This window comes from Melanotaenia boesemani, chromosome 20 (genome assembly GCF_017639745.1).
Source record: "Melanotaenia boesemani isolate fMelBoe1 chromosome 20, fMelBoe1.pri, whole genome shotgun sequence".
NCBI classification, from domain to species: domain Eukaryota; kingdom Metazoa; phylum Chordata; class Actinopteri; order Atheriniformes; family Melanotaeniidae; genus Melanotaenia; species Melanotaenia boesemani.
In genome coordinates, this window is record NC_055701.1 from 1,151,590 (window position 1) to 1,171,447 (window position 19,858).

A 19,858-nucleotide genomic window follows, 5' to 3' on the forward strand; every position below is an offset into this window, starting at 1 on the left:
ACTTTTTACACCGTGCTGAACATCACCCTGGAACTACTTTTTACACCGTGCCGAACACCACCCTGGAACTACTTTTTACACCGTGCCGAACATCACCCTGGAACTACTTTTTACACCGTGCCGAACATCACCCTGGAACTACTTTTTACACCGTGCTGAACATCACCCTGGAACTACTTTTTACACCGTGCCGAACACCACCCTGGAACTACTTTTTACACCGTGCCAAACATCACCCTGGAACTACTTTTTACACCATGCTGAACATCACCCTGGAACTACTTTTTACACTGTGCCGAACACCACCCTGGAACTACTTTTTACACCGTGCCAAACATCACCCTGGAACTACTTTTTACACCGTGCCGAACATCACCCTGGAACTACTTTTTACACCGTGCTGAACGTCACCCTGGAACTACTTTTTACACCCTACCGAACGTCACCCTGGAACTACTTTTTACACCCTACCGAACGTCACCCTGGAACTACTTTTTACACCCTACCGAACGTCACCCTGGAACTACTTTTTACACCGTGCTGAACATCACCCTGGAACTACTTTTTACACCATGCTGAACATCACCCTGGAACTACTTTTTACACCATGCCGAACGTCACCCTGGAACTACTTTTTACACCGTGCCGAACATCAGATTCACTATAGGCTCATATTTTCCATCACATGGTGAAATGTCTCCGTTTCATCCTCTGATGTGTTGTTTTTCTGCTACTGAGAGTAAAAGATGGCTGGATGATGAACACCACCTTTTTGGGAACCACGGTTGAATATTCAGTAATAATAATTGGATATTTCTCTTCTTCCTGTTTCCATTTTACAGATTAAAGTTAATGACAAGCATCATGTTAACTCCGGCTCAGGCTCATGTAGTATTTTAGGATAAAGACATGGCTGCTAGACGCCCTCTGTTCTGGTATCAGCTCTCAGTCGGCGGTGCTGCTGCTGTTCGGTGATCAGGATGATGATTTGACATATACGAGCAGGAAGGAAGGTCAAGATAACAGAAGTCCAAAATAAACCTTCCTGGGATGATTTACAGATGCACACAGGAATAAAGAGATCCAGTTGGCTTGTCCCAGAACAGAATGCAGCAACTCCATATTCCAGCCTGGACAGAACCAGATGGAACCGGATAGAACCAGACAGAACTGGACATAGCCACATGGAACCAGATAGAACTGGATAGAACCAGACAGAAACAGACGGAACTGGATGGAACCGGACAGAACTGGACTCCTGGATCGGGTTCAAACACTTTGTTTTGTTCATCAAGGAAAATACAAACAAGAAAATCTAATGATTTCTCATCCGACCACCTCACACCTCTTTTATTCTGAGACACCACACCCCTTTCTCTTGTAACCATGGTTACCGTCAGCTGAGAAATGGCAACGGTGGCCCTTCATTAGGTATCAACACAGGCTCTGACAGCCCAGATAATAGCCAATAAGGAGGAGTGTGTGTGAGTGTGTGTGTTTGGGGATGTGGCATTATGTCGGGCAGTAAATGAAAAGCCTGCAGCGATGAAGCCAACCTCCCCTTCATGCCTCACAGACTTCTGCTCGGTGTGTGTCTGCGATGGTGGGGGGATCATCCCTCGCTTGTGTTTATGTGGGAGAATATGCACATGTGACCGTCCACACATGTGCACATCAATGCATCATGCACACACGCCAAGTGTTATTGGAGGTCACGGTTGAGGCCAAAATATTCTCCCGATATTTCTCAGTTCTTTTTTCTGTCACGTGATGATGTAACATTAAAGCTGAAGTCTGACAGATTTGAATGTTTTATTCAACATTTAAAGAAAATCCAACTTTTTTATTTTTATTGGATAACCATCAGCATGATGACTGGAGGCCGCCATTTTTAAAAAGACTGCTGTGTTTATCTGCAGACGTGGAGAAGAAAATGGGTTAAATAGTAAAAGATTTTAAGAAGTTGCAGAGACTTAAAAGGAACAAAGGCGCAGCTGTGATGTAAAGACACATTACGCAACTTTCAGTCAAGCTCAGACCGACTTTTACTTGCTGGAGAGATCTGAGAGTTCAGGTAGGATGAAGATGATGCTGGATTAGCCATTGATGGGGGGCATCACTGAGAAAACCGGCTAAAATTCTGTAGTGTGTGTTTAATGGCCGTACAGACCACCACCATCTACTGCGCTGTCTCTTTCTGAACATCATCATGATCTCCTCCATTGCCACCATGTTTGTTATCGACTGAAACCGATATCAGAACTTGGAGGTGAACTCTGAACTCTGCACTGCCCTCTAGTGGATGTGTTGGCTAACAACCGTGACAACGTGAAGGACATTTGAGTGACATTTCACAATGTTTGACACAAACAGAGCGATTTACGTCTGTAAAGGGAACAGAAGAATCAGATAAGGAGTTCACACTACGGGATGACTTGTTCTGATGTCGAGAGCTTTGAATTTGTACCACTAACATGTTTACGTAACTTGTTAACATACCTTTTATAATCCTGATCACTCCTCATTAGGACTGAAAAAAATGACAGAAAAAATCAGCAACAACAAAAACAGTTGAAGGTGATCAATGAATCATTGTTAGCATGGTGCTAGTATGATGTTAACATGGTGCTAGCATGCTGTTAACATGATGCTAGCATGCTGTTAACATGGTGCTAGCATGCCATTAACATGGTGCTAGTATGATGTTAACATGGTGCTAGCATGCTGTTAACATGGTGCTAGCATGCCGTTAACATGGTGCTAGTATGATGTTAACATGGTGCTAGCATGCTGTTAACATGGTGCTAGAATGATGTTAACATGGTGCTAGCATGCTGTTAACATGGTGCTAGAATGATGTTAACATGGTGCTAGCATGCTGTTAACATGGTGCTAGTATGATGTTAACATGGTGCTAGCATGCTGTTAACATGGTGCTAGCATGCTGTTAACATGGTGCTAGCATGCCGTTAACATGGTGCTAACATGCCGTTAACATGATGCTAGCATGCTGTTAACATGGTGCTAGCATGCCGTTAACATGGTGCTAGTATGATGTTAACATGGTGCTAGCATGCTGTTAACATGGTGCTAGAATGATGTTAACATGGTGCTAGCATGCTGTTAACATGATGCTAGAATGACGTTAACATGGTGCTAGTATGATGTTAACATGGTGCTAGCATGCTGTTAACATGGTGCTAGAATGATGTTAATATTGTGCTAGCATGCTGTTAACATGGTGCTAGTATGATGTTAACATGGTGCTAGCATGCCGTTAACATGGTGCTAGTATGATGTTAACATGGTGCTAGCATGCTGTTAACATGGTGCTAGTATGATGTTAACATGGTGCTAGCATGCTGTTAACATGGTGCTAGCATGCTGTTAACATGGTGCTAGCATGCCGTTAACATGATGCTAGCATGCTGTTAACATGGTGCTAGCATGCCGTTAACATGGTGCTAATATGATATTAACATGGTGCTAGCATGCTGTTAACATGGTGCTAGAATGATGTTAATATGGTGCTAGCATGCTGTTAACATGGTGCTAGAATGATGTTAATATGGTGCTAGCATGCTGTTAACATGGTGCTAGTATGATGTTAACATGGTGCTAGAATGCCGTTAACATGGTGCTAGTATGATGTTAACATGGTGCTAGCATGCTGTTAACATGGTGCTAGAATGATGTTAATATGGTGCTAGCATGCTGTTAACATGGTGCTAGCATGCTGTTAACATGGTGCTAGCATGCTGTTAACATGGTGCTAGTATGATGTTAACATGGTGCTAGCATGCTGTTAACATGGTGCTAGTATGATGTTAACATGGTGCTAGCATGCTGTTAACATGGTGCTAGAATGATGTTAACATGGTGCTAGCATGCTGTTAACATGGTGCTAGCATGCTGTTAACATGGTGCTAGTATGATGTTAACATGGTGCTAGCATGCTGTTAACATGGTGCTAGTATGATGTTAACATGGTGCTAGCATGCTGTTAACATGGTGCTAGCATGCTGTTAACATGGTGCTAGCATGCTGTTAACATGGTGCTAGTATGATGTTAACATGGTGCTAGCATGCTGTTAACATGGTGCTAGCTAGTGGGGGACATTTCTCCTTACATTATAATTCAGTCAGTAACAGACACTTCTGACACTGGCTGAAGAGGAGCCTGATGATTGTGGAGAAATTCTTTTTGCTCTGACTAATTTGCTCAAAAGTTTCCACTTGTCGGCTTTTCAGGGTTTTTTAGGTTGGAGTTTTGTTGAAGCTAAAACTAATTTATATGGATGTTCTCTGACTTTATACATCCATGTATGAACACCGTGTAAATGACAGCAGCCCTTCCTCCTCCTCCTCCTCTTCAGAGCTGATGCCTCAGTGCTTCCATCCCCCCTCCAGCCGCTGTGTGTTTCAGTTTGGTGCAGACATCCCAACGCACCATTGGTCAAGCCACTGAACAAATGGAAATCCACCAGCAAGCTGAAATTACTGATGGTTATCTTCACCCCTTCCCCCGCTGCCATCTTCGCTCCTCTTCATCCCATTCTCCTCCTCTTCCTCCTCCACTCTGCCATCTACCGGCCCTCCATCACATCAGTCAATGCTGTATTCGGGTACAAGGGCTGCTCTTAAAAACCTCTTTATTTTCACATCCTACTCTGTGTTTGTCTGACTTACTGAAGTTGATGAGAGCAGGTAATAAAACGATGTTTGAGGATTCCACAGAATACAGCTGCAGCGTTTAGTCTGGAGCCACACTGAGTGCAGAAATGCAACGGTCTAATAACAAGTAACCCGAGACTGAATCTGATGGCTGACAGAACCACACATGACCAGCAGGGTCTGCTGACGAACCACCGTTCCTTTCAGTACTGGATTTATAAATTAACCCTAAAAAGGCCAGCAGGTATCCCTGAGGTCCATCTCTTCCACCACCCGGAGCGGTGGTGTGTAGCTCTGTGGGGTAAATATGATGGATAGGTACCTTTTAGCTGATCTATGGAGGTTTTCCAGCATTTCTATCCCGTCCAGGAGGTTTACAATCCAGCCACTAAATATAGTTTTATTCAGAGACTCTATCTGGTAAATCCACAGTGATCCATGATAACAGCATTATTTATCACATTTCACCATAAAAACATCACCATCACTACTATGTTGCTAAGAGACCTCCATTTAGACCTGGACATGATGATGAAGCCACTTCCTGTCAGACTTTACACCAATCAGAGAGCTTAGATTGATGGTAACATCCAATCAGGAGACAGATCCCAGACCTAGTATCAGCAGCCCCCAGCTAGCCACATCAGGATCCACATTCTGCGTCTGCACCCCAAAACAATGTGACCACAGTTACCGCAGCATTGTTAGAGAGGAACACAACCACGTAACTTATGCAATGAAGACATGAGACATACTACTGTTATCCATGAGAAGCTCAGTTGCAATGCAGCTTCCCACCACTTGGAGGCGGTAATAACTCCAATAAGGCAATTTAACTTTACAAACAAAAGAGGAAGTTGAAAGAACACTGGATAAAAACCACATTAAAACATGATCCAGCTTAAAGAACCAGATCCAGATCTGGACTGTAAATAAAAACTAGTCCATGCAGCAGAGAACAGGTGGGTCTTTAACCTGGATCTAAATAAACTGAGTGTTTCAGCTGATTTGAGGCTTTCTGGGAGTTTGTTCCAGACATGTGGAGCATAGAAGCTGAATGCAGCTTCTCCATGTCTGGTTCTGACTCTGGAACTGATAAGAACCTGGATCCAGATGACCTGAGGGTTCTGGTAGGTTCATACTGGGTCAAGAGGTCTCTGATGTATGTTGGTCCTAAACCATTCAGAGCTTTCTAGACCAGCAGCAGAACTTCAAAGTCTATCCTCTGACGGACAGGCAGCCAGTGTAAAGACCTCAGAGCTGGACTGATGTGGTCCACTTTCTTGGTCTCAGTAAGGACTGGAGCAGCAGAGTTCTGGATCAGCTGCAGGTGTCTGACTGATGTTTTAGGTAGAACCTGTAAAAACACTGTTACAATAATCAAGCCAACTAAAGATGGAAGCTGGACTAGTTTTTCCAGGTCCTGCTGAGACATCACATCTTTTACCCTTGATATGTTCTTAAGGTGACAGTAGGCTGATTTTGTGGTTCCCTTCATGTGGTTCTCAAAGTTAAGGTCTGAGTCCATCACTACACCTAGATTTCTGGTCTGGTTGGTGGTTTTTAGGTGTATAGACTGAAGCTCTGTGGTGACCTTTAATCGTTTCTCTTTGGCTCCAAAAACCATCACCTCAGTTTTGTTTTTGTTTAACTGGAGAAAGTTCAGACACATCCAGTCTTAATAAGCAGAAGACACTCTGCTAGCTGCTAGCATGTAGTGAAAGTTATGAAGTATTTAAAATGAAAAATGAAGACAAAAATAGTCCCAAACCCCCTAAAAGGCAAAAGCATGGCGTAAGAACAATCTGATTTATTAGGCAGGGTTTAGAAACAGAGCATACAGACACGTCTGTATGGAGCGTTAGCTAGCATTAGCTAACGCTGTCCATCACTGAAGCGCTGAAGCTGAACAACGTTAGCTAGCATTAACTAACGCTGTCCATCACTGAAGCGCTGAAGCTGAACAACGTTAGCTAGCATTAGCTAACGCTGTCCATCACTGAAGCGCTGAAGCTGAACAACGTTAGCTAGCATTAACTAACGCTGTCCATCACTGAAGCGCTGAAGCTGAACAACGTTAGCTAGCATTAGCTAACGCTGTCCATCACTGAAGCGCTGAAGCTGAACAACGTTAGCTAGCATTAACTAACGCTGTCCATCACTGAAGCGCTGAAGCTGAACAACGTTAGCTAGCATTAGCTAACGCTGTCCATCACTGAAGCGCTGAAGCTGAACAACGTTAGCTAGCATTAACTAACGCTGTCCATCACTGAAGCGCTGAAGCTGAACAACGTTAGCTAGCATTAGCTAACGCTGTCCATCACTGAAGCGCTGAAGCTGAACAACGTTAGCTAGCATTAACTAACGCTGTCCATCACTGAAGCGCTGAAGCTGAACAACGTTAGCTAGCATTAGCTAACGCTGTCCATCACTGAAGCGCTGAAGCTGAACAACGTTAGCTAGCATTAGCTAACGCTGTCCATCACTGAAGCGCTGAAGCTGAACAACGTTAGCTAGCATTAGCTAACGCTGTCCATCACTGAAGAGCTGAAGCTGAACAACGTTAGCTAGCATTAGCTAACGCTGTCCATCACTGAAGCGCTGAAGCTGAACATGCTAAAGCAGCATCTAGAAAGCAAACATCCAGCATTCGACGGAAACACGCTGGAATTTTTAACCATCAGAAAATGAGCTGCAGATGCAGAAAACATCTGTCATGTTTGGCAACTCTTAAAAATGATAAAAGTTTATTTAATTAATACATTCTTAATGAATTATTTTGCATTTAAATGTGTAAATAATTACACTGTATATGTATTCAGTTTATTTCACTTGAACATTTTATTTTGAATGTATTTTAGCACAGCTTCATTTTATTGACCAAATTTCCATCTTTTCCATCAGTTTTATTCCAAGTCCTTTTTCCAAGTGTTGTAGAAAAATAGTGATTAATAGGTGTGATTATAATATAATATATAGAGCATAAGAACTAAAATTTCTTCCACACGAGACCTTTTCTCTAATATTATCTAATATTTAGTAAATTTTGTGTCTCTAAGCCTGACTTGAGCTTTTAAAGGTGGTCTTGTATTAGCCTGATTTTATTCTATGTTGTGCGTCTTGTATGTGCAGGTTTACCAATATGTGATAAATGTCTCTGTGATGGTCTCATTGGATCATGTCATATTTTTTTAGATATTTATTTATCATATATTATGGGGTTTTGCTGTAACTGGATTTGGCTTAGTTATTGAATAGAAATTAAACCAAGAGTGGGATCAATGAAACCAATACTGTGACCTGGAACGGGCCCTGGGGTCGGCCCCAGCTAAAAAAGGTCAAGAACCCCTGGTCGGAAGAAGGGTTGAGTTGGTTGCTAATAAAGGATCCATTCCACATAAATGACCAAAACCATGACCAGCAGCCTAATGTGAGGTAGATTCCTGTTAGCTGCCAGTCTTAGAACTTAAAGGCTAAATGTTTCGAAAAGGAAACACAAATGCATAAAACAGATGCATAAAACTGTCACATGTGGAACATTTAACATGTTACTGAAATGTTCTGCAGCACGAGATGGAATATCATGGAAAATCAGCCCAACCTGTCTGCGCTGTGGGAAGAATATTCCTCAGTCCTGCTACAGTCCTGCTCAGCAGCAGATGAAGACCTGCAGAAATGTGTCTTAATCAAGGATTTAATGCTGACTGCGTGGAAAGAATCTGTTGTCACGGCTGATAAATAACATCTTTTAGGTTTTTGTGTTTTTTGGTTTAAACCTACAACGTGAGTCTGTGTGAGTGTGTCTGAAATCCCGGGTTAATCTTCCAGCTCTCCTGCTTTGCTGCTTACTTTCTGTCCTCTTCTTTGGTGTCGGTATGAGATCATCACGCGCTCACTGAGGCGCAGAATTATTTCTGCAGTTATTCGCACCTGTATTGATGTTTTTGTGACTTCGGGCGTCTGAATCTGAGATCAAAACAATTCTACGAGGCAGAAGTCGAAGCCGGCTTTAGCTTTTATTCCAGCCTATTTATATGCAAATACGGTATAAAAACATATATAGAGCTGAAAACGTGAGGCCATGAAAATGAAACTGGCCTCATTTTATAAAAGAAAGTTTCATCCCAAAATGTGTTTTTTCTCTCTTCATGAGTCCTTCATGGTCCTCCTCCAGTGTAGTTCAGTTTTATTCTTTTAATTTTAATTTAATTATATTTAATTAGTTTAATTCCAGGAATAATTTAAATGAACTCAGTTCATCAGCAGGTTTTTTAAAGAAAAGAAAACAATTTCTTACAGGTGACGTTATTTCTCTGCCTCATTTATCAGTCGAGCTTTAATAAAAAAAACAAAACATATTTGACCCTTTTTTCAGCAATAATTTGGTTAAAATTCAAATTCAACCAAGTCTTTTTATTTTAATAAATGTTAAAAACGAGAATATCTACAAGCTGGTGAATTACAGTTGGAATTAAGTTTTTAAAAACTGTTTAAATTTGCTACAAACCCCGTTGGTCTTTTTTAAATCAAATTATTAATTTTAATTACTATCATTAATGTATTTGTTTTTATTAAATATTTATTTGTATTTTATATCATCCAAGCCCTTTTTCTCCTTATTTTAATGTATTTATTTGGTTTTTACATAATAGTGAATAAGTGTAGGTGTTAGGGCGACTGTTTTCAGTAGCATGTAGAAAAAGAAAATAGCCTCAAGAAAATACAAAAACCCCCCAAAACAAACATAAATAAATAAACATTCTTTTTAATTTTTGTTTTATTTAACAAAATATCATTTAATACATTTTATGAAAATAAAAATAGAAACTAAAATGTACATTTTAATAATTTTTTATGTTTTATTTTAATGATTGTAATAATCAGTGTCTGCTTTTTAACCACAGATTGAGTGAAACAGGTTTTAGTTTCTGTCTGCAGCTCAAACTTTCTGTCAGGAGTCTCTTTTTCACTTTGAAGTTAACCTAAAGTCAGCTTATCTGCCGGCTCTGCAGCGATCAGAGCCTTTTTCTCTCACACTGAAGAGAAAGATGCATTTCAGATCTGCATGGAAAGAAATGAGCTAAGTTTCTTTAAGAGAAGAAGCCTCAGATTGGACCGAGGAGGACGATGGTGACACAGCTCTGCTTCCGCCATCTTCACCGTTTCACGTCAGACTCTAGTTTTTACCTGCTAACAGATGCAGCTGTTCAATATCATAGAAACTCTTCTTATGTTTCTAGATTTCATCCAGAAATCCCCTAAAACCCAAATCTGAACAAACAAATCTCTGAAGGGAAATTAGCCTTTAAGATGGGTTATTATAATCCATCCATCCATGGAAGTATCAGGTCCAGGAGGGAGATCCAGACCTCCTTCTCAGCATCATTCTCCAGCTCCTCCTGGGGATTGTGAGGCGTTCCCAGACCAGAGAGGATCTATAATCCTGCCAGCAGGTCCTGGGACAGGTCAGGAGTTTCCTTCAAACAAGAACTACTAAAAATATCTCCAAGAAGAGGTGACAAGGAAGCATCCTATCACATGCCTGAACCACCTCTGCTCCCTGAGCAGCGGCTCCTCTCCCATGTCCCAGGAGCTCCTGATCCTCCAACCACTTTCTGAAGGAAGCTCATGGACCGTAGATAGGGCGTAAATGGTCCGTTGATGGCCCATTGATGGACCGTAGATGGGCCGTAGATGGGCCGTAGATGGACCGTAGATGGGCCGTAGATGGACCGTAGATGGACCGTTGATGGGCCGTATGGGCCGTAGATGGACCGTAGATGGGCCGTAGATGGACCGTAGATGGGCCGTAGATGGGCCGTAGATGGACCGTAGATGGGCCGTAGATGGACCGTAGATGGGCCGTAGATGGACCGTTAATGGGCCGTAGATGGACCGTATGGGCTGTAGATGGACCATAGATGGACCGTTGATGGGCTGTAGATGGACCGTTAATGGGCCGTAGATGGACCGTATGGGTTGTAGATGGACCATAGATGGACCGTTGATGGGCCGTAGATGGACCGTTAATGGGTCGTAGGTGGACTGTAGATGGGCCGTAGATGGGCCGTAGATGGGCTGTAGATGAACCGTTGATGGGCCGTATGGGCTGTAGATGGACCATAGATGGACCGTTGATGGGCTGTAGATGAACCGTTGATGGGCCGTAGATGGGCTGTAGAAGGGCTGTAGATGGACCATAGATGGACCGTTAATGGGCCGTTAATGGACCGTAGATGGACCGTAGATGGGCTGTAGATAGACCGCTGATGGACTGTAGATGGACCTTCTGGTGCATAACCTCCACTTGATTGTCCTCCTTCAACCATAATTTCAGCAGTTTAGATCACAAACCTGAAAAATAATCATTTTAAAAGAGATTAATTCAGGTCAGATCATTTGAGGAGACAATATTTCCACCGGTTTGGATCTACTTTAAGCCATAAACTTAATCTGTGGATTAATAACACAACGCTCTTTGATTTGCTTTATGTTTGATGTGTGGGTGAACAGCTCCACAGTTTGTAGGGAAATCAGATTAGCTGGAGCATTTCTCCAGAGCGGAGCGGTTATCTAAGGAGCTGTGGAGGCTGTAATGAAGCAGCCATTTTCAGTCGCACTGGTTTTGTCCACTCCTCATGTTCTAGTTTAGCCCGAGTCCTCTTCTTTGAAGTTGTAGTTGAACAGCTGCATTTGACATGCCGCTGGTGTGCCGTGTCTCACTCCATTTTAATTTACAGTCTTACCCCGAGAGGAAGGAAGGATCCAGCACTCATATTCAGCACAAGCAGAGATAATTCTTCTCTCATTCTGCAGCTTCTTTCCTCCACAAATCCCCATTCTCCGTCTTTTTATGACGCTTTCCTCAACTTGTCCTTGCTGTCAGGTGGACCAGATTCTCATCCACTCAGGAGTTTCTCCACCTCAGCTGTTTCCAGATCATGCTATACAATCATAAAACTCAAAGTTTTTCATTTTGTCTTCTTATCTCAGTGATAAGTGTTTTTTTTCTTTTATTCAGACAATTACAGCAGGATGCTGTACATGTCAGGTATGTTACAACATCCTACTATTATTGCCTGAATAGATTATGTTTCTGTGGAAAGACGTGTCTGTCTATTCAGAGTTTATGAGGAAACCGTGTTAGAAGGCACCGTGTGGAGCTGATGAAGCGATGCAGAGTGGATCACAGAGCAAGCGGCAACATATTAATGACAAACTTTCTCAGCTATCAGCATCTTTGAATCTGGAGGGAATATTTGCTTCCTGAGGTTGATGATGGTCAGTGAAAGTGATGCTCCTGTTAGAAATCACGGTGCATAATAATAAAAATACCTGAAGAGGCAACGGCCCTGAGGCTTTACTTAACTGAGGTCAGGGAGGCAGAAGTCCAGATTTATGAGGGTTTCTGGACATGGTTGAGGCAGCAGGGGTAGAAAACAGCTCTGAAACATCTGAGGGAGCAGCAGAAGTCCAGATAGAGCTAGAAATTTCCATGATGCTGCAGGTGCTTTGTCACAACTGTGAACATAATCCACCATCAACCAAATTTTCCTCCTTATTTGTAAAGATTCTGACAGTTTTACACGTTACATCTGTTATGGTTGTTTCTGTTGAATAGATACTACTACTAGATCTACAGCTATTCTTCTTCTTTTTATATAATTATTACTGTATAGTCCCATTATAAGCATGAATTAGTATTTATGGAGATGCTGGTGTAATATTATTATTACTATTACTGTTTCATTATAATAAAATTGCATGTCCGGAGGTGATCATTAATAATAGATGTGACTATAGTATTTATAATGACTGGAAACTGATAAATAACTTATTGGATCGTACATAACTGAGGGACATTGTGATTTATGGATTTTCTTGCAGATTTCTTTGATGTATCAGGTGTGCGGCGGCCATTTTGTGCCAGTTATTTCCCACTGTGGTGATGTTTACATCGGGCTCAATGTGTGCGACGCTTCTGTGACTAATTTGCATTCATGTGAGCTGGAGGTGAATCTGGGATACGAAACAGCTGATCTGTGCTGACCAAACAACCATCCCTGCACCGCTTCCTCTAAACTAAACGCCTCCATCCACCACCTCTCATCTGTCTCCATCTCTTTTTATTTACTCGCGCTCCTGCCCCACTTTGGAGAGCTTCTCCAGGAAACCAGCAGCACGGGCCATTTATTTAGCTAACGATCTTTGCTTCCCTTTTCTTGGCCTTTACGTCTCTGTTCATGTTTTGCTCAGCCTTCCTCAGCTTCGCCGCCTCCCACCTTCCACATCCTTTGAAGAAAACTGAGAAAAACCTGAAGGAGTTACAATATGGCCGCCTCGTTTTGATTTCACATTAAAAACCACAGAAATGATGTAACCTTAACTATTTTTCTGCCTAAACAAATCTGGTCAATAACAAAGTTAGTAGTTCATTTAGAGCTTTTTATTAACCAGCTGGTTAAACCCTTTTCCTCTGCTGCTTGTTTTAGGCTCGAGCCCACACAGCAGGCCACAGAGAACCGCCCGCCGTCCTACAGGCCGTAAAATCAGTCGCTTTTTGCCATCTGCTTCAGAGAGTCCCTGTGAGGCATTACAGTGGATTAATGTCTGATTTCCTCTCAGGTCCTGACATCAGGGCTGGACCAGCTCAAGCGGTCCTTCCAGGACCAGAATGTGGATCTGATGTGTTTCCATCATTTAGCCTGTTTACATGCACAAAAAAAATCAGATTCTAGTGGCCATGTAAACGGCAAAATCAGATTATACTTCATCAGATATAACTGCCATGATCGGATTATGAGAAATCAGATTAGTATTTTTCCGTCCCATTACCCCCGATGTCTCCCGTGCATGTGGATCCATTTATCTGATTTATTTAGTCTTTTTACATCTGCACATGTGCACAAGACACGACGCTGCCGTCCCTAAATTAATGACAGATTCTGATTGTTCTCCTAACAACTTACTTTCTGGACACCAGATGATAAAAAATCAGTAGAAGGCTGCATGTAGCTGCTGCTCCACACTGAACCTACAGAGTTCTGATCTTCGGATCTGGACGAGCAGCAGTGATTGTTACCGTGGATCACCACCAGGAATGTGGTAATATTCCTGATATTGAGCAGAATGTTACAGAATAAGCCTGGAACCATCGGGACCCACCACATGAGCAACAACTAAGAGAAAGACGGTGAAAACAGCCCAGATCAGTTGCTTGGCTCCGAGTGTTCGGGGCATCCTCCAACCAGAGGAGATATTTACTGTGGTCGCAGTGTTTTCTTCTGCCACCTCTCCCTCTGACATTTTTATGGATGACCCCTCGCACAACTCCTCCACACTCATCCATCACACAAAGGCCCCAAATAGACCAGCTTATGGATGCCGTTAAAACCATTACGGGGTGATAACAATCTCCTCTCCTCTTCCTCATCTCAGCCATAAAGACGTTATATTCATTCTCACTTCATTACTATTCCATACTTCAGCTAAATGGCCGCGGCTACCTCTCTAGTCGACTGTAATCTGGCTTTGAATTTCTCTTTCAACGGATCACCACATCCATAAATCAGATATTTTCAGCATGTATATGTGGATCTGTAGGTTTATAGAGCTTCTTCATACAGTATACTGTTGTTTTTCTTTCAGAGAAGCATTAGCGTTGTTATTGTCGCCCTGCAGGAACACTTGCTGCTGGATGTAGTGGCGTGGTTCCTCTTGCACACTGATGAAGCTGCATTCTTCCTCACAGTGGGCTGTAGATGGAGAGGGAAGCAGGGATGCTCCCCACCTCGGGGGAACCATGTTGGAGACCAGATGCTGTTTGAATGCTCAAAAGATGGAAGATAAGAAGCAGAAAATCCAAACTTTAAGAGTTACTTGATGTTGTTTCTGTAACCAGGTTTCGGGAGGATGTTGTCCGGTCAGTCTGGGAGCTGGGTCATTCCAGGGTCCATTTTCATTGTTTTAATTTTACCTGTAAAGCACTTTGCTTTGTCTTTTTCAAGACATTACATAACTTTTCAGGACGCCGCGTGACACTACAGCTGAGTTTCTCTTAATGCACCGCATAACGCGCTAGCAACACGCTAGCAAGCGGATATCAACACACTGGGCATTCTAAATGTTGCTGTGGCTGATTCAGCAAACACAACAAGACTTTATCGGACGAAGAGAGGAAAAGAACGAGAGAAAGAGACAAAACAAGAGAGAAGACAAGAGTCAAGATAAGACTGACTTTTACTGGCTGGAGAGACCTCAGAGACCAGGTGGGATGAAGATGATGCTGGGTTAGCCGTCGTTAGGGGAGACCTCAGAGACCAGGTGGGATGAAGATGATGCTGGGTTAGCCGTCGTTAGGGGAGACCTCAGAGTTGAAAACGAAAGCTACGCCAACGATGCTGAACATTGCTGATGTGTTTTCATTAAGATACTTTGGTCTTGTGGTTTCTAGGGAGACCTGGGCTCTGTCCTGACTGGCAGACTCTCTAAGTGCTGTACAGAGCAGGCAAGCCTGGTTATTTATTTCAAGACAGTTCACATATAGACAAACAAACAGGTTTACATTAATGTTGCTGAAATATGAGCTCTAGTGGTCATGTGAATTATTGCAGGTAAACTCTGACGTTAGCATCGTGATGGGGTGTGTTCTAGCCACCACACTCCCACCATATAACACGAATGCAGATTCTATGAGGTGCTGCAGGATCTTCCTCCAGTTAAAGAACCTTTCAGTGCTTTGGAGTCCTCAGATGTTTAATAGGAGCTACCAGCATCATCAGTCTGGATCCTGACTTTTCCTGCAGACCTCCCGTCATTGTTCTCCACTCTGTCTCAGTTTTCTGCTTCAGGACATGAAGGCACCCAGTTGTAGTAAAAACAGAGGAGCTGATGAGACTGGTTGTTCTGGGTTCTATGTTGCATCTTTAATGTTCTGGTCATTTACTCAGAATCACCGCTGACTAAGTTTAATTTATTACATCATTCTTTATTCATATGAAAGCAGTAGGGAATGCTTTCACATGCATGCAGACTCAGTCACTCAGAACCCCCTAAACTTAACTCGAGATGTGACCCGGTCAGAGGAGAGCCTGCAGCTAAATGGAAGTTTTACATTTGAAGTCTTTTTCTGTCTTTTGGTCCTTAAATCCAACTTGTCACATACGGACAGCTGGTCACAATAAGTCCGACGTTCAAATCTCAGAACATCCCAACTGGAGCATCATCAAATCAGCTGGAAAAACACAGAGAAAAAAAAGGATTGGGAATATGTGGAAGCAGTGTCTAAGAGACCCAGTAAGATCGACTCCAAACACCTCATCCCGGTACATTTCAAACCAAACATCACCCTCAGAGAGAGGCTACTTCACCTAGACAGGCCCAAACAAAAGCTGGGTGGCCTTGTGTTGCAGAGACCAACAACCACTTCATAACACAAGAGTGGAGGTCTACAGGTCCAGATTCGGAGCTCCACTGGCATCTCAGATGAAAAGGACACTTTTGAAGACACATGTCTGAGGGAGGAAGGATGGAAGCAGGAATCTATGAACAGAGGAGGTGGTCTCAGGTACCAGGTAAACAAGGTATTCTGCTAGAGCAAAGGAGGTGAAACTCCAGACGCATGTTTGGGAGTCCAGTGTCTATCCTCATCCTCCAGGCCTGACCTTGGCTGATATATCTTCCTGTTAGCATTTACTGGTCTGCATCCCTGACCAGTGCAGGACTGAAGCATCAGTCTGTGATGAGTTGATTCTGTCCTCTGCTTAACCACAGTTCTGCATCTTTTCTCTAAAGTCTGCCTGTGATATAAAGAGTCCATGTTGGTGGAAGGTTCAGATGGTTGTGGCTGATGTGGTCATTTTAGGGGGTTAAATAAAGGATGTGAGCTCATCTCTAATTGCAGATAAAGATGAAGGAGCTGAGTGTGGTCTGTGTGGGACAGGAAAGCGGTGGCCATTTTAGTTTTACCCCAGACAACAGAGCAAAGTGCTGTCACGCAGACCCTGCAGGGGTTTACTGACCAGCAGATCTGCAGCAGACTCCAGTGTTTTTGCTTAAGAGACGGCGAGTTAATTGAAGATGATGTCACAGATAACAACTCCTGACTGGAGCATTTTTCTGCGTTATCCCTCGGCTCCCCATGCTCTCTCTTCACCTCCTTTTCCGTACCAAGGTCATACATACAGTCCATCTCTGCAGCTTTGCTTCTTTCTGTCTGATCACAATTACCGCCGCGGTGTCGCAGTGTGGCTCTGACAGCCAATTTCACTGGAAGATTAGGCCTTTGATGTTATGTGATATCTCTCCAGTTCTCGCTGCACATGCAGAAGATCTCAGAAGGCTTTATCTTTATATTAGACACATTTTAGTATAATCATCGCTTGATTTCCTCCAGGTTTTGGTCTCCTAAACACGTCCTCCGTTTAATAATCATGAAGGAACATTTGTTTTCTTTTAATGTGGCCTGCATGTCTCACCGCTGTGTGTAGAGGAGGAAATGAACAGAGAAGAACTCCTTTCAGGAATGACAAATGATCAGTTGTTTTTATTTACAACCCCAATCCCCAAAAAGCTGGAGTTCTTCATCTCATGTATTACTGCCAGTAGAAGATAAACAACACATCAGATGGTGAAGCTCAGACATTTTACCATGTGATTTTACTTTTGACTTTTAAATGTGTGAATGGTCTGGCTCCTCCCTTTCTGTCTGAGCTACTGCACCATCACGTCCTCGTAGAGCGCTGAGGTCTAAAAGTGTAAAAAGTAGTTCCAGGGTGATGTTCAGCATGGTGTAAAAAGTAGTTCCAGGGTGATGTTCAGCATGGTGTAAAAAGTAGTTCCAGGGTGATGTTCAGCACGGTGTAAAAAGTAGTTCCAGGGTGATGTTCAGCATGGTGTAAAAAGTAGTTCCAGGGTGATGTTCAGCATGGTGGAAAAAGTAGTTCCAGGGTGGTGTTCAGCATGGTGTAAAAAGTAGTTCCAGGGTGATGTTCAGCACGGTGTAAAAAGTAGTTCCAGGGTGGTGTTCAGCATGGTGTAAAAAGTAGTTCCGGGGTGATGTTCAGCACGGTGTAAAAAGTAGTTCCGGGGTGATGTTCAGCACGATGTAAAAAGTAGTTCCAGGGTGATGTTCAGCATGGTGTAAAAAGTAGTTCCAGGGTGATGTTCAGCATGGTGTAAAAAGTAGTTCCAGGGTGACGTTCGGTAGGGTGTAAAAAGTAGTTCCAGGGTGACGTTCGGTAGGGTGTAAAAAGTAGTTCCAGGGTGACGTTCAGCACGGTGTAAAAAGTAGTTCCGGGGTGATGTTCAGCACGGTGTAAAAAGTAGTTCCGGGGTGATGTTCAGCACGGTGTAAAAAGTAGTTCCAGGGTGATGTTCAGCATGGTGTAAAAAGTAGTTCCAGGGTGATGTTCAGCATGGTGTAAAAAGTAGTTCCAGGGTGATGTTCAGCACGGTGTAAAAAGTAGTTCCAGGGTGGTGTTCAGCATGGTGTAAAAAGTAGTTCCGGGGTGATGTTCAGCACGGTGTAAAAAGTAGTTCCGGGGTGATGTTCAGCACGGTGTAAAAAGTAGTTCCGGGGTGATGTTCAGCACGGTGTAAAAAGTAGTTCCGTTGTGATGTTCAGCATGGTGTAAAAAGTAGTTCCAGGGTGATGTTCAGCATGGTGTAAAAAGTAGTTCCAGGGTGATGTTCAGCACGGTGTAAAAAGTAGTTCCAGGGTGATGTTCAGCATGGTGTAAAAAGTAGTTCCAGGGTGATGTTCAGCATGGTGTAAAAAGTAGTTCCAGGGTGATGTTCAGCATGGTGTAAAAAGTAGTTCCGGGGTGATGTTCAGCACGGTGTAAAAAGTAGTTCCGGGGTGATGTTCAGCACGGTGTAAAAAGTAGTTCCGGGGTGATGTTCAGCACGGTGTAAAAAGTAGTTCCAGGGTGATGTTCGGCACGGTGTAAAAAGTAGTTCCAGGGTGATGTTCAGCATGGTGTAAAAAGTAGTTCCAGGGTGATGTGCAGCACGGTGTAAAAAGTAGTTCCAGGGTGGTGTTCAGCACGGTGTAGCATCTCTTCTTCTAACATGTCTGGAAACATCTGGGAAGTGAGGAGACCAGTTGCTGGAGTTTTAGGAGAGGAATGTTGTCCCATTCTGGTCTGATGCAGGATTCTAGCTGCTCTACAGTCCTGGACCTTGGTTGCTGGATTCCTGCTTCCATGATGCTCCAGATGTTGTGTACTGGTGAAAGGTCTGGACTGCAGGCAGGCCAGTTCAGCAGCCGGACTCTTCTCCTGTGAAGCCATGCTGCTGTGATGGATGCAGGATGTGGTTCAGCATCGTCTTGCTGAAATCTGCAAGGCCTTCCCTGAAAGAGATGTTGTCTGGATGGGAGCAGATGTTGCTCTATAACCTCCATGTACTTTTCAGCATTGATGGAGCTTCACAGATGTGGAAGCTGCCCACGCCATAGGTACTAATGCAGCCCCATCCCATCAGAGATGCAGCTTTTCACCTGTCCACTGATAACAAGCTGGATGCTCCCTCTCCTCTTTAGTCTGCAGGACACGCCGTCCATGCTTTCCACAAACTAGTTCACATCTTCATCCAGGTTTCCACTTTGCCTCAGACCATTTTAAATGAGCTTTGGTCCAGAGAAGATGGAAGAAGCTGGTTCTGGATCCTGTTCACATCTGGCTTCTTCTCTGCATGATGGAGCTTTAACCTGCATTTGTGGGTTTCAGGGTGAACTGTGTACACAGACAGTGGTTTCTGGAAGACTTCCTGAGTCCATGCAGTGGTTTCCAGTAGAGAATCATGTCTGCTTTTAATGCTGAAGATCACCAGCATCCAGCCCTGTCCCATGCACACAGAGATTCCTCCTTATTCTTTGAATCTTCTGATGATATTCTACATTGTAGATGGAGGATCTTCAAAGTCTGAGGAACATTTTTCTGAAATTGTTCCACAGTTTTAGATCCAGTTTGTCTCAGATTGGTGAAGCTCTGTCCATCTTTCCATCTGGGAGACTCTGCCTCTCTGAAACGCATCTGACATGTTGTTTATCTTCTACTGGGAATAAAATATGGCTTCATGAGATTCTGCTTTTATTTACAGTTTAAACAGAGACTCAACTTTTATGGAATTGAGGTTATGAATCCTTGTTTTGGAAAGACAGCACCCTGTTTGAATTATGAGC

General features: G+C 43.2%; 1 protein-coding gene across 9 annotated transcripts in view; it reads left to right on the top strand.

Annotated features, from left to right (window-relative positions):
* The window catches only part of nrxn3a (neurexin 3a), a 232,971-nt gene that overhangs the window by 73,265 nt on the left and 139,848 nt on the right, over positions 1-19,858 (top strand). The gene's annotated exons all lie outside the window — the stretch shown is intronic.